The sequence below is a fragment of the Bos mutus genome, chromosome 8 (genome assembly GCF_027580195.1).
Source record: "Bos mutus isolate GX-2022 chromosome 8, NWIPB_WYAK_1.1, whole genome shotgun sequence".
Taxonomy (NCBI): domain Eukaryota; kingdom Metazoa; phylum Chordata; class Mammalia; order Artiodactyla; family Bovidae; genus Bos; species Bos mutus.
This window is the reverse complement of record NC_091624.1, coordinates 14,872,998-14,889,304: the sequence shown is the minus strand read 5'-3', so window position 1 is coordinate 14,889,304 and position 16,307 is coordinate 14,872,998. Positions and strand designations below refer to the sequence as shown.

Below are 16,307 nucleotides of genomic sequence, written 5' to 3'. Positions count from 1 at the left end.
TCATGTTCACTGAGTCCATGATGCCAATTCAGACAGTGTATGGATATGGCTAATTGAGAATGTATAATGATTAATGGTCTCTTACAATAAAATATGTTAATATTTTTTTTAATTTTATTTTATTTACCTTTACAATATTGTATTGGTTTTGCCATATATCAAAATGAATCTGCCACAGGTATACATGTGTTCCCCATCCTGAACCCTCTTCCCTCTGCCCTCCCCATACCATCCCTCTGGGTCATCCCAGTGCACCAGCCCCAAGCATCCAGTATCGTGCATCGAACCTGGACTGGCGACTCGTTTCATATATGATATTATACGTATTTCAATGCCATTCTCCAAAATCATCCCACCTTCTCCCTCTCCCACAGAGTCCAAAAGACTGTTCTATACATCAGTGTCTCTTTTGCAGTCTCGTATACAGGGTTATTGTTACCATCTTTCTAAATTCTATATATATGCGTTAGTATACTGTATTGGTGTTTTTCTTTCTGGCTTACTTCACTCTGTATAATAGGCTCCAGTTTCATCCACCTCATTAGAACTGATTCAAATGTATTCTTTTTAATGGCTGAGTAATATACTCCATTGTGTATATGTACCACAGCTTTCTTATCCATTCATCTGCTGATGGACATCTAGGTTAATATTTTAAATAAAACAAAAGAAAATTTTCATCTATTAGTCATATATGTTAAGAAGCAGAAGTCCTGCACATTCAAAATAGCAATTATTCAGTCCAGGTAATAAAGGAGAAATAAAAGAACAGGGAAAAATAAGTGTTTACTAAATATCATGAATTTGAAGTAATACTCCTACACCTTACTAAAGCTATGGATCTCAGAATACATTCATCTTATTTTATACATAGTCGTTAAAACTGCACTAGCCTATCCCACATCACATCAGAAAAAAATAAAAAACTGATGGATCAGAATGGAAAGATAAATAAGAAGGTAATAACTTCAGAGAGGAGGTGATGAAGCCTGTCAATAAAAAGTACACACAAGAACTCAAATAACTAAGGGACCTGAAGGCAAAGAGGCTCACACAGAGCTGTGAAGGCAGGCCTCGTTGTTCCATAACACTGTGCAGGGTGCATAGTGATAACCCTGAGGCACGAAGGGAAAACCATGGTATTTACCACAGTCTCTTTAAGAAAGCATGGAGCTCATTCATTTTTCATCATTTTCCATCAGATAATTATATTAAAATTTACTTTTAACTTTACATTTAAGCCTTTTTGGTAAAATTTCATTTAAGCAGTTCATTACTTCATTAAGTCATATAATGTCAGTATTAATCAGTCACATTTTAAAGTCATATCCAAGTGGAATAAGATTCTAAGTAACACAAACTCAGATATATTGCATACTAGTTAAAAATAATTTTTAACCCAACCTTGATTCTGTTGCATCACTTCAGTAAAATTTGCTTGATTGCAGAACCCTTTTATCAGGAAGCATCTCAGAAGTCAAATGTGGGGAATTCCCTGGTGGCCCAGTGGTTAGGACTCAGCACTTTCACTGCTGGGCCCAGGTTCAATCCCTGGTTCGGGAACTAAGATCCTGCAAGTCACATGGCATAGCCAAAAAAAATAGAAATTACAACATCATTTGAAGGTCCAGAGAATAGTAAAATATATTCTAAGTAAAACATGTGAAAACTGCAGGATAAACCAAACACTAGAATCAAATATCTTTAATTCTTATGTTCTTGACCATGTAAGAGAAATGCTGCCCTGGTACTCTATAAACTTTACAACTTCAAACAAGAGTTTAATAACCATTCATAACTCAAAAAATAGATTCAGATTACAAAAATATTCTATGTAGTTTGAAATCACAAAAACAAAATGAGTAACTGGTTCAACCCAGTGAGCATAAAATATACTCTGGAGAGAAAAGAACTAGGATTCTATCAATAGGGTATTCTTTCCTGCCTTTGCCTCTAGTAAACCAAAATTCCTGATTCAAAGTGGACAGTAGATAGGTCAATCCTAGACTAATGAGTTTTTGGTCACCAGCAACGAGGCACAGGCAGTGTGACATCTTACAAATATATATTTCTAGTTTTATTAAATGGATCAGATCAGATTATCAATTACTTTTAAACACTATCCTTGAAGGTCTGATTTCCAAATATTATTTGCTACTGGGAACATAAAACAAAGGCCCTGGGTACTCTCCTCTCATTTTGTGAAGTTATCATTTCTATAGGCTCATGTTTCCATGGTCACATGTATGCAAGAACAATAATTGGCTATGTCTCTGAATGGCTGCATCAACTGTTAAGCTAGTTCTCAATAGGCTTGGCTTGAGTGACCACTGGGACCTTTCAGTGACCTGAGTCAACTTCCTGAATTCATCCATTCACTCAACAGTTATTTTTGAGGGCCAACTACAAATCAGGCAATGCAGAATCTACCAAAGAGGTGACAAACCAGAGCCACTCACAGTTTTGGCAGAACAGTCCAACACCCTCAAGCCACTATGTGTGCAGAAAGCATATGCTAAACACTCAGTTGTGGTTTTTGTTCAGATGTTCAGTCGTTCAGTCATGTGTAACTCTTTGGGACCCCAAGGACTGCAGCATGCCAGGCTTCCCTGTCCTTCACCATCTCCTGGAGCTTTCTCAAACTCATGTCCATTAAGTTGGTGATGCCATCCAACCATCTCGTCCTCTGTCGTCCCCTTCTCCTCCTGCCTTCAATCTTTCCCAGCATCAGGTTTCATACTAAACCCCATGAATAGTATGAAAAACACTCAGCGGTTTGATATAAATCTGCTGAGAGGAACGGAACTGCGTGGAAATATTAAATGGTGAAATATGCACATGGTGTGACTGCCTTCAAGAATCTAAAGTCCAACAATGCTCTATGAATTGATTCAGAAGCATTTATGCTGAAAAGAAGCATAGAAGACAGGTATGAAATCTCATTTCTGTTCCCAGATTCAACTGCTGACTTCATTTGAGGTCTACTGTCTCTAACATTACTACAAGTTACTCACCTGGAGGTAAAGAATAATCCTTCTTTGAGCTGAAATATATTAAGGAACTATTGGGCTTTTGTTTTTCTAAGAAAAATATTTTTTTTAATAGCTGATACGGATTTTATATATATGCTGACTTTCATTAAGCTATTGCCTTTGCTTGAGGTTGTCATGCAGAATTTCTGAACTGGAAAAGATCATTCATATAACCTATTACAGTGATATTAGAACTGTTAAACACAGATTCTACCATAAGGTGGAGGAAGATGGTGTACACAGGTGACACCTGGAACCCCAGAGCCCCCCTGCTTTAATATTTTATCTGTTTATAATCCCAGGAACATTTAAAGAAAGTGATATATGAGTATTCTTTAAAGAGCTTGAAATCATTGAATTAGTCTAACTTCTTTGTGTTATGAAGATACCAAAACTCAGACAGAAAGCTGACGTGCCAAAAATCACATAGTGGGTAGGCGACAGTACCTGGACTCAAATCAGTATCTCTCCATATCTTGTTCAAGAATTGTCCAGTAGGCCATTTTGCCAACTGGTCAAGTATTCAAATGGCCGAAGTACTAAGGTTATGACTGTATTCCACCAGACTGTGGCATGATAGTTCCTGTCCTTTTTAGGACATTTGTCAAGTTGTGTGATCTCCCGTCTCATTCCCTCTGGAGGGGAGCACATCTGACAGCATAATAATGACTCAATTTTGCTCTAAGAAGTTATCACTACTACCAGGAAGATTTGTCTATAAAGGTTCTATACTAAAAAATGTGAGCACACCAGAGCTGTGCTCCAGAATGGGGCCAGGAAGCATCAGGCTCTCTCCAGGATTGAGAAAGACCGAGGTGATGAAAGGAAAAGATGGAGGAGCACAAAATTAAAGCACTTCTAGACACCCATCTGAAGCAGAATCTGTTCAAAGGAAAGGCAAACTGAAGAGAGAGCTAAAGGGCCATTTTCTACCGCCCTTTGGTCTCTAAGTGTGTTTGATACATAGTTCAAGGCTGTACTATACAACTTTCTAGATCAAAGACTTTCATGTGAATTTCATGATTTTATAATTATGTGACAACTGTTGACACCTACCTACCCGTAATATTATAGGATGCAGAGAAGAATTATGTAATAATAATTATTGTGCTCACAACTAATGATTAATAATAAATTTCTGTAGTTAATGTGTCTTACTGAATAGATGTATCACCTTCTCAAACAGAAAAAAATGAAACAAAAACTGTTTTATATAAAAATGAAGATATTCAAGAGAGAACATTATAGCTAAGCCTATACAAAAAGGAAAGACCAGATGATAATATAACAGACTCAAAATTGAGTCCTTGTTTACATTTATTAGTCTGCTGAGAATAACTGATGTCTCCACTTTGTCAGAGAAGGCAATGGCAACCCACTCCAGTACTTTTGCCAGGAGAATCCCATGGACGGAGGAGCCTGGTAGGCTGCAATCCATGGGGTCGCTAAGAGTTGGACACGACTAAGTGACTTCACTTTCACTTTTCACTTTCATGCACTGGAGAAGGAAATGGCAACCCACTCCAGTGTTCTTGCCTGGAAAATTCCAGGGACAGAGGAGCCTGGTGGGCTGCCATCTATGGCGTCACACAGTCGGACACGACTGAAGCAACTTAGCAGCAGCAGCAGCAGCAGCAGCAGCCACTTTGCCGAATTTTTTGATAGGCAATAATTTTATCTGGGAGTGGACTATCCTTTGCTAATTCCAACCTTAGAGCCTCAGTCTTCCCAACCACCCTGGTAACGTGTGTCTATATCTGGATTCTTGAATCTAGGAAACATCCTGACTTATGCCTTTCTCAGACTACTTTAACCAAGATCTTATTCTACCCTCTGTGATTTTTTGACCAACTAATACATTGTTTCTGCTAAAAATAAAAATTTTGTCTTAACTGATTAATTAAAGCATAATACAACCAAAGTCAAGTTTGTAATATCCAGTTTTCCAAGGGGATTACATCTCACTTTGCACGTAGGGCCCCATACCTTTACTGCTTTGTGTCTCAAGAGCAATCTCAATAGTTAAGAGGGTAGCTCTGTAATCGCATTGCTGAGTTCAACTCCTAGCTCTGTCAACTACAAACTGTGTGATCTTGAATAAATCACTTAACATGCCTATGTATCTGTTTTATCATCCCTAAAGTGGAGATAATAATAACAGTACTAACTTCTTCATAAGATTGTTAGAAAGCTTGAATGAGATAATAGATGTATGCTGCTAAGAACAACAATGGCACACAGAAAGTACTTAATTAATGTTGGCTATGCTTGGTCGGTGGAGAAGGCAATGGCACCCCACTCCAGTACTCTTACCTGGAAAATCCCATGGATGGAGAAGTCTGGTGGGCTGCAGTCCATGGGGTCGCGAAGAGTCATACACGACTGAGCGACTTCCCTTTCACTTTTCACATTCATGCATTGGAGAAGGAAATGGCAACCCACTCCAGTGTTCTTGCCTGGAGAATCCCAGGGATGGTGGAGCCTGGTGGGCTGCTGTCTCTGGGGTCGCACAGAGTCGGACACGACTGAAGCAACTTAGCAGCAGCAGCAGCATGCTCGGTCGGTAAAGAATCTGCCTGCAATGCAGGAGACCTGGGTTCGATTCCTGGGTCAGGAAGATCCACTGGAGAAGGGATAGGCTACCCACCCCAGTATTCTTGGGCTTCCCTTGTGGCTCAGCTGGTAAAGAATCTGCCTGCAATGGGAGACCTGGGTTCAATCCCAGGGTTGGGAAGATCCCCTGAAGAAGGGAAAGGCTACCCACTCCAGTATTTTGGCCTGGAGAATTCCATGGACTCTATAGACCATTGGGGTCGCAAAGAGTCGGACATGACTGAGTGACTTTCACTTACTTTGTCCCCTTCTAATTCTGCATTTTCTCTCTCTCTCCTTCCATCACTCTCATTATCGTTATCATCTTCATCTTCGTCATCATCAGTATTGAGTACAGTGCTAAAGACCAAAGTCAGAAAATTCAGTTCATTGAAAATTCAAGAAGCTGCAACTTAAGAGGCAGTAGATGAGACATGGGATAAAGCAAAGAGTGAGACGCACATACTGCCTGGAGAGATCCATGGTCTCCAGTGTTGGAGACATAGTAGAGTCTCGTTAACTCTGATGCAAGATTACTAAGGTCCACAGGGACCCACAATCATCAATTATTCTCTCTGTCATGCTGTCCGGAGTTCAGAAGTTCTGAGCCCAGGGGTGAGGATCAGAAGTCAGTGGCACAGAAGTAAGTCTAATTACAACTCTGACATTCATCCGACCCCAGTCATGAGCCCCAAGATGGGGACAGTTTCAACAGACACTCCATCAGGATCCCAGAAGAACAAGAGGCCTGAGATACTGTGATCCCAAGGACCAAGTGATTGGCCTTCAAATATCCAAAGAAAACAGACAGTGCAATAGGACCCTTTCTTTAGGGTTCTCATTGCCTCCTTCTAAGCAGAGGCTGTGCTAGAGGCTTGGGACAGAATGAAAGGATTGGATGTGATGCTGTGGGTCACAACCAAATTCCTAAAAAGTGAGCCAGAGCTTTGGCTGAGACCCAACCCCTGACAGTGGAATTCAAAGACTAGTGATTAACCATCTGTATGTCTTTTTTGGAGAAATGTCTATTTAGTTCTTTGGCCCATTTTTTGATTGGGTCGTTTATTTTTCTGGAGTTGAGCTGTAGGAGTTGCTTGTATATTTTTGAGATTAGTTGTTTGTCGGTTGCTTCATTTGCTATTATTTTCTCCCATTCTGAAGGCTGTCTTTTCACCTTGCTAATAGTTTCCTTTGATGTGCAGAAGCTTTTAAGGTTAATTAGGTCCCATTTGTGTATTTTTGCTTTTATTTCCAATATTCTGGGAGGTGGGTCATAGAGGATCCTGCTGTGATGTATGTCGGAGAGTGTTTTGCCTATGTTCTCCTCTAGGAGTTTTATAGTTTCTGGTCTTACGTTTAGATCTTTAATCCATTTTGAGTTTATTTTTGTGTATGGTGTTAGAAAGTGGTCCAGTTTCATTCTTTTACAAGTGGTTGACCAGATTTCCCAGCACCACTTGTTAAAGAGATTGTCTTTAATCCATTGTATATTCTTGCCTCCTTTGTCGAAGATAAGGTGTCCATATGTGCGTGGAAATGCAAATCAAAACCACTATGAGGTACCATTTCACACCAGTCAGAATGGCTGCGATCCAAAAGTCTACAAATAATAAATGCTGGAGAGGGTGTGGAGAAAAGGGAACCCTCTTACACTGTTGGTGGGAATGCAAACTAGTACAGCCACTATGGAGAACAGTGTGGAGATTCCTTAAAAAACTGGAAATAGAACTGCCTTATGATCCAGCAACCCCACTGCTGGGCATACACACTGAGGAAACCAGAAGGGAAAGAGACACGTGTACCCCAATGTTCATCGCAGCACTGTTTATAATAGCCAAGACATGGAAGCAACCTAGATGTCCATCAGCAGATGAATGGATAAGAAAGCTGTGGTACATATACACAATGGAGTATTACTCAGCCATTAAAAAGAATACATTTGAATCAGTTCTAATGAGGTGGATGAAACTGGAGCCTATTATACAGAGTGAAGTAAGCCAGAAGGAAAAACATAAATACAGTATACTAACGATATATATGGAATTTAGAAAGATGGTAACAATAACCGGTGTATGAGACAGCAAAAGAGACACTGATGTATAGAACAGTCTTATGGACTCTGTGGGAGAGGGAGAGGGTGGGAAGATTTGGGAGAATGGCAATGAAACATGTAAAATATCATGTAGGAAACGAGTTGCCAGTCCAGGTTCGATGCATGATGCTGGATGCTTGGGGCTGGTGCACTGGGACGGCCCAGAGGGATGGTATGGGGAGGGAGGAGGGAGGAGGGTTCGGGATGGGGAACACATGTATACCTGTGGCAGATTCATTTTGATATTTGGCAAAACTAATACAATTATGTAAAGTTTAAAAATAAAATAAAATTAGAGAAAAAAAAAACTTATAAAGTTGAAAAAAATAAATAAATAAAAAGACCTCTGCTGCTGCTGCTAAAAAAAAAAAAAAAAAAAAAGACTAGTGATTAAGAAATACTTTCTTGGCCTATTCAAAAGGGTGGTTGAAGCATGGTGCCAAAGTACCACCATCAACATCTGCATCTTTTACTACAATTTATTATCTGCTCACTCAAGTTGGACCCTACAATCAAACATAATGCTTCATACATAGAAACTCATGATGTGGATATTATTTCCTCCATTTTACAGAAGAGGAGACTGAATCTCTGAGAATTTGGGTAAATCATCCAAGATCACACAGCTACTAAGTAGCATCCCAGTTTCTCTAAAGAATGAAGACAGTTAATTGAATATGTCGATATATACCCACAGCACCCACCAGCTGCCAAAATGTTACTAGTTGAGGCAAAGTTATTTAACTGCTATTCAAAAGCAGAGACATTACTTTGCCAACAAAGGTCTGTCTAGTCAAGGCTATGGTTTTTCCTGTGGTCATGTATGGATGTGAGAGTCGGACTGTGAAGAAGGCTGAGTGCCAAAGAATTGATGCTTTTGAACTGTGGTGTTGGAGAAGACTCTTGAGAGTCCCTTGGACTGCAAGGAGATCCAACCAGTCCATTCTGAAGGAGATCAGCCCTGGGATTTCTTTGGAAGGAATGATGCTAAAGCTGAAACTCCAGTACTTTGGCCACCTCATGTGAAGAGTTGACTCATTGGAAAAGACTCTGATGCTGGGAGGTATTGAGGGCAGGAGGAGAAGGGGACGACAGAGGATGAGATGGCTGGATGGCATCACTGACTCGATGGAGGTGAGTCTGAGTGAACTCCGGGAGTTGGTGATGGACAGGGAGGCCTGGCGTGCTGCAATTCATGGGGTCGCAGAGTCAGACGTGACTGAGCGACTGAACTGAACTAAACTGATTACAATTCTTTGTCTATATTATGCTGAGAACTATTCATCACCTTTGTTGTATAACTAGAAATGGTGTTGCATGATGAAGTATTAATAAGCTATTTATCATCCCTTTAATATCTTCTGTTTGATCTGGTAGGCAAAATTGATTTTTTTTCACTTCTACCTATTAAAAAAAAATTACTCAAAACTGGTTCCACTAGATAATTTTATGATCCCAACACTAGAGGTAAAGAGCTTCTCTATAATTTGCAAAATTCATCATGGTGGTTCACTACAGAAATCAGATGTCAGCATTGGGTCCAGCCTGGTCTCTATTCTTTTCTCTTTAGAGAACTACACTTGTTGATTGGTCATAGTGAGATATGTCTTACATTCTGAATGAACTGTGCTGTGTTGCATTAATCATTACATAGCTACAGGGAATGAAAATAACCAATTTCCTTAATTAAAGGGTTCTGGTAAGACAAGAAATGCTCTATTCATCACTTTTCATTTGTCTTGGCTAATAGTAATAGCAAAAAATAATACCTTGAATTTAGACAGTTAGTTTCTTTCAAGAAGTTCAAAGCTCTAGTATGTCTAGTATATCATGAGAATAGACAGATGAGTACTAGTGAACTTGGCAAGGAGAAAGAGATGTTATTTATGCCAAATTAAAGCAGTAAAATGAGACCATAATTTATTTGATGAATGTATTATCTTTCTTAAGATGAATGCAGTGTGGTGTAAGAAAGAAAAAACAGAAATTAGATGCAGGCTATTGTGTGTAAATCTTGGCTCTGTTATTGAGTAACTGGGGACTCACACTTAAGCAAAATTTTAACCTTGCTAAACTCAAGGTTCTCACCTATAATAGAGAAATAGTGAATATTTATCTTGTATGATTACTGTGAAGATAAAATAAGAGTTAAGTATGGCCATATATATGAAAGTGAAAGTATTAGTTGCTCAGTCCTGTCCAATTCTTTGCGACCCCATGGACTATAGCCCACCAGGGTCCTCTGTCCATGGGGTTTTTCAGGCAAGAATACCGGAGTGGATTGCCATTCCCCGACCCAGCAATCAAACTTGGGTCTGTTTCTTTACTGTCTGAGCCACAAAGGAAGCTATCTATCTATCTATATATGTATTCTATATATAATATCTATATATGTATTATATATATGTATTATAATACATATGTATTATACTATGTATTATATTACACATGTACTATAATACATATATATGTATTATATATAATACACATATATAATAATATATATAATACATATGATATGTTATATTATATATCATATGTATTATATATGTAATTATATGTATACATATGTATACATAATACACATATTATTATATGTACTATATGTATGTATATATTATATTATATATGTTATATATAATATATACATACATATAATTACATATATAATACATATATGTGTTATATATAATATATGTAATATATTATATATATATGTAATATATATGTGTGTATATATGTAATATATTATAATATATAATAATATATATTATATTATATATGTTATATATAATATACATGTAATATGTATGTAAAAACATGTAATATATCACATGTAATATATGTGTAAAATATATATGTAAAAACATGTAATGTATTACATGTAATACATGTAATATATATGTAAAAACATGTAATATATAATATATAAATGTAATATATTATAATATATATTATATATGTTATATATAATATATACATACATATAATTACATATATAATACACATATATGTTATATATAATATATGTAATATATGTAATATATTATATATGTAATATATATGTATATATATAATATATGTAATATATATAACATATATGTTATATATAATATATGTATTATATGTGTAATTATATGTATTATATTATATAATATACATGCACATTATATTATACATGATATAATATATACGTAATATATACATAATATATTAACATTATATATATATTAATGCTGCTGCTGCTAAGTCACTTCAGTCGTGTCCGACTCTGTGCGACCCTATAGACGGCAGCCCACCAGGCTCCCCTGTCCCTGGGATTCTCCAGGCAAGAACACCAGAGTGGGTTGCCATTTGCTTCTCCAATGCATGAAAGTGAAAAGTGAAAGTGAAGTCGCTCAGTCGTGTCTGACTCTTCGCGACCCCATGGACTGCAGCCTACCAGACTCCTCCATCCGTGGGATTTTCCAGGCAAGAGTACTGGAGTGGGGTGCCATCGCTTTCTCCGATATATATTAATATATAATATAAAAAATATATATCATATGATTGCTATGAAAATACAATAAAAGTAAAGCATGGCACCTTATAAAACATGAAGTCTTACAGCACAAATATTAAATTACTGTTTTCTCATGACGTTAGTGGGAAAAAGTTTCAGCAAGCTCCCTTGCACACGCACACATCATCCTCTACCATCTATGTTTAACTTTTTACTCTCCAGTCCCTTTCCTGATACGTAGCATCCACTACAATGCTCATCAATGGTTTGCTGAATTGGGGTGGATTAAGTCAGATTTGGTTTATGTTCTTTAAAAATTCATATAAACAATAGATATGGTAATCTGATGCCCCATGTCTTTAAATTCTGGGATTTCAGATTTGTAACGTATAAGAACAGAGGAAGTAGTCCTAAACTGATTCAAGAATAAGAATTTGGGAGTTAAGAATTATTTAGGAAATCAACAGAAACCATGCTTTTAAATGCAGTAAAGTGAGAATTTTTTCAATGTTCCTCATATATAATTTATTATTCAAGAAAGGCTTAGGATATCTCTAAATAAATAGTAGTTGGTATTTATATTTCTAGTCCCAAATGAGTCCATGGACTGTTAAAAGTAACTATTGCATCTTCGGAAAAATAGTTTTGCAGTAGGATTTCAACAAGGGATAATAATCACCGCATGTTTACATCATTTTGCCTTTGAAAGGGCTCTCATCTCTTATCTAATTGATCCTCATAGTAGTACCCCATTTTACAGATAAGGAAACAGAGTCACAGACTATGTGACTAGATCCTAAGTGACAAGGTTAGGATTAAAAATCAGTTCTTAATTGTTTGAAAAATTCAATCACTCTAGGAATAAGACATACCATGAAAGGATACTCAACTCTAAGAATTAGAGGGGAATAAATGAATGAGGAACTGACTTAGCTGACTTTATCAACAAAAAACGAGTGGCTTTACCACCACTGCCAACAAAAACTGAACAGCACAGTCAGCTCTTTGAAGCTGATCTACTCGGTGCCTGAGAGAAAGTCCATATGTACAGTTTGCTGGTTGTGGTTGGTGGTGAGGGCGGGTTGGGTCTTTTGTTAGGTTCTTTTTTTTTTTTGTATTGTGGTTTTGAATTTTTTCCTATAATTGAATAAACAATAATTTGACTAACTCACCAAATGAACTAGGTATTTTGCCTTCAAAAGACATAACCTAAAAATACAAAAGGAGAGAATAGAATAAGGAATAATGGAGTTAAGAAGAAAGTGCAATGAGAGAAACTGAAAAATGGACAGCTCAAAGGAAACAATACAGGAAAATGAGTATACGTGCTAAACTGAATTGTGTGCTCCTAGAAAGCTGAAGAAAAGACAATTTCTAAAATATTTAATCCTTTTTACATTTTTTACTTAATTGTTTTTTTATCTTTTCCTGCGAAACAACACGATAAAATGGAAGATAAATTTTAAATAATTACCCAGGATCCTAATTTAAAATTTATGCTTTATTTTATATTTAAAGCCTTCCCAAACTACTTTTGGACACATTTCAAGTACTCTTTCCAAGTCCTTGAAGAAGGGAGTCACTGCGTTCTGATTTATCTTTCTGTAAGTGCAGGTTTCCGTGCAGTGGGCTTGTTTAGCATAAAATTTGGGGTGGCAAATCTCTTCTGGGCTTCCTACTGGCTTCATGTATATTCCTCTCTGTAAAGTCACAGAAAGAGCTGGACTGGGAGAAGTGACTCTCTCTTCCAAAGAAGTACTTATAAAAGTATGCATACGAGAGGGACTGTTATTCAAGACTTATCAACAACCTTCTTACAAAAGATGTAAACTTACCTAAAGCAAAAGCTCATCGAGAGCTTCTGTTAGATAGAGTACCAAGTGCAGTATATAATTTTAATTTTCATCTAACCTTACAACAACCCTGTGAGTAGGTATTAGTATGCCTGTTTGACAGTGGAGGAAATTGAAACTGAAGGAAATTAAGTAACTAACCCATGATCAGAGAGCACACAAGTGTTGGAATTAGGATGTAAGCCTAAATCTGCCAAGCTCCAAAGCCTTTTTGGATGTGGTGACTGCTGTGGAAGCCATGAGCACAAAGTCATGTTGCTCTTATCTGAAGGCAGGCCATCAGAGCTCAAGTCCAACAGTTGCTGGATGCAGGTTTTCACTGGAATTGGACTTGATCCTAGGAGAGAGCTTAGTAAATCCTGAAGAATGGCAGCTTGGCACATACTTCAGACTAGTCATCTACTTTGCTAATCACTTTTCCAGCATCACTTCAAGCCACTGGGTTCTCTAGTCTATTTATACCCTCAGTTTTTATGTTGAGAAGCTAAACCTAAATATGCTGCATCATCTTGCAGCAAGAAGAACATGATCCTGGGAGTAGCTTAGATACCCCTGCACCCCAGTTTCCCAGCTCTGCCATGCACTACCTCTGTAGATGGCAATAAAAATAACAACTAGGTGAAAGGCACTGCGCCAGGGTTTTACTTACACTATTTCATTTAATCTTCAGCTATTCTATGATGTATTTATAGTCTCCTCAGATAACAGACTAGGAAAGTGAGATCCAGGAGCTTCCAGAGTTCGAATTCAGGCTCTACCACTCACTATCTACATGATCCTGTGCAAGCTACTTAACCTTTTAAAGCCTCAGTTTATCATCTATACAAAACTCATAGAATGACTGTAAAAATACAGTATAAACTTGGCATACAAGGCTACTTGTCTTATTCAGTTTGATATCTCTTCCCAACATCTAACAGAGCACTTTGAAACAGCAGAAATTCAGTTATGGTTTAATCTAGTATTGATACATAGACTGGCTGACACACAGGTGAAATTTTGCTGAAAGAGTGATATGAAAAAAACATTTGTGGATTAAATCCTTAGGAAGCAGGAGAGCTGGTCGGGCCTTTTGAAGGAGGACCCATGGGGACCATGGATCTCATCTTCTCTGTGTTCAGCCTTCTTATCTTGGACATGAATTTTAACTTAGGATGTTGGAGATAGGAGAAAGAAGTAGAAGATCCCTTCCCCTAGGACCACATCTCCACCATTAGCTAAAGTGTAAATTTCCTCCTTGGTTTGGCTCCAGAATGTTTTCTCCACTTCCTTTAATACCTAATAAATCATCCTCTCCAGACCAATGACTTCCTATGCCTCAAAATACCTTCTGCCTTTCAGACCTCTGTTATTCTATCCTACTTAACTGAAACACACTTACTACCATCTCTTCTGATCAACCGTTTAGATTCTCTTAGAGTCCAAATGGCATTTCTTTTAAGGATCTTCCTGCATTTTAACGGAGTTAACTGGACTAACCAGGCTCACTCAGCCTGGCATTACAGTGACTACCCAACCCACAACGCCTCCACCCAGTCATACAGATGCATGCTCCCACAGACACATACCCAGGGAAGTAACTTTGTCTTACTCCTCTCTGTACCCACAACAACTACTACTGAGTTTGGCCCAGGATAATTTTTATATACGTGGATGAAATAACATGAGATGCAATCAGAACCCCTTGTCCGTAACCTCTGCAGTGGACCATAAATCAGGATGTGTGTTCCCTGAAGGACTGCCTTTATGTTCTCCATCCCCTTCAACCTCTGCCTTAAATATTAACACATTCAACATGGCTGAGAATTCCTCTCCATTATAATGGAAACTGGCTTGGGTTAGAATTGTTTCAATAGTGAAAATAGGAAGATTATTGATGAATCATCCCCCTTAGACACAATATGATCAAGCTTAGGACACACCCAGGGACAGAGGAGCCTGGTGGGCTGCCGTCTATGGGGTCGCACAGAGTCGGACATGACTGAAGCGACTTAGCAGCAGCAGGACACACTGAAAGGGAACTCTATACTTATCCACACCTAAGAGAGAGACTGTCCACTGGGTCTCCATCCATTATCTCTTTCTATGATTCTTGGGTCTGGTTTCATGAGAAGTGTTGCAGGGATGTTTTATACTGACATTAAGGTAGAATATGGTCAGAACATGCCATAGTAACTAAAAGGCAAGCAGTGAGGTGGCAGCATCAGGTCCTGAAACCATAGCTGGAAACATAAACTGGTCTAACAGGCAAAGAAGGCTTCACTGGGGGAACATGGTGGGGGGAAAAGTGAGATGGGAGTTGTCCACGCCTCTATGGAGAAGCCCCTCCCTAAACCCCTATATTCTTCTTCCCTCTGACCTTAGCCTCAGCTTGTCACTCAAGCAGCAAAGAAGGCTGGTTAGAGAGAAGCTTGCACTCAAGGCAGATGCTGCAAGTCATGAGTATTTACATGACACCAGAGGGGATTGTGGCCTTCACATGTATAAGGGAAGAGGAACTATGGGAAAAGAAAGACATGGAGGGGATACTGACATTTGGAAAAGGAGATGTTGAAAGTCAGAGGGATTACAGGAAGGAGGAAGACTGAACAGCGTCAGGAAGGACAAAGTACCTCTAAGGCATGCAAAGGGCAAGCCAATCCTGGGACTCTCCAGAGGAAGCATGGTTGGCCTGGGCAGGCAGCTCCATACTTCTCTACAGCACTGGGACTGATTTTCTACCTAGGGCTTGGAGTGGTTTGGATTTATCACTGGAACTTTGCACAAAGCTGCATAAATCTATCTGGAGTATATGTGTATGCTTCAGAGAGTAGAAGCAGCAAAGGCAGGCACTGGAATAAGAAGGAAACAGTCTTATCTCCCTCGCCCTGATCCTTCATTGGCTATATCCTTGCCTACAGTGGCCATGATGACTACATTAGCTACCTTCCTGGTGGGCTCCTCTGGGGAGTAGAGTCATCCTCACCACTCCAGTGGATTATGGGACTTGAGGAGACAATTTTCTTTTTTAAGAATTGAGTTTCCTCCAATATAAAATGATAAACCTGGACCAACTAAGTTCAAAAGACCTATATGAAGCTTCAGTTCTACCTGTAATTCTTTTTTTTTAAGTTAATTAATTTATTTTCATTGGAGGATAATTACTTTACAATACTGTGATGGTTTTTGCCATACATCAATATGAACTGGCCATAGGTATACATGTGTCCCCTCCATCCTGAATCCCCCCAACTACC

General features: G+C 38.3%; 1 non-coding gene across 1 annotated transcript; it reads left to right on the top strand.

The window, feature by feature from the left end:
- Nucleotides 1-1,492: 1,492 nt before the first annotated feature.
- Nucleotides 1,493-1,563, top strand: TRNAE-UUC (transfer RNA glutamic acid (anticodon UUC)). The gene has a single exon. It is a non-coding gene; the product is annotated as a tRNA-Glu (tRNA).
- Nucleotides 1,564-16,307: the final 14,744 nt, after the last annotated feature.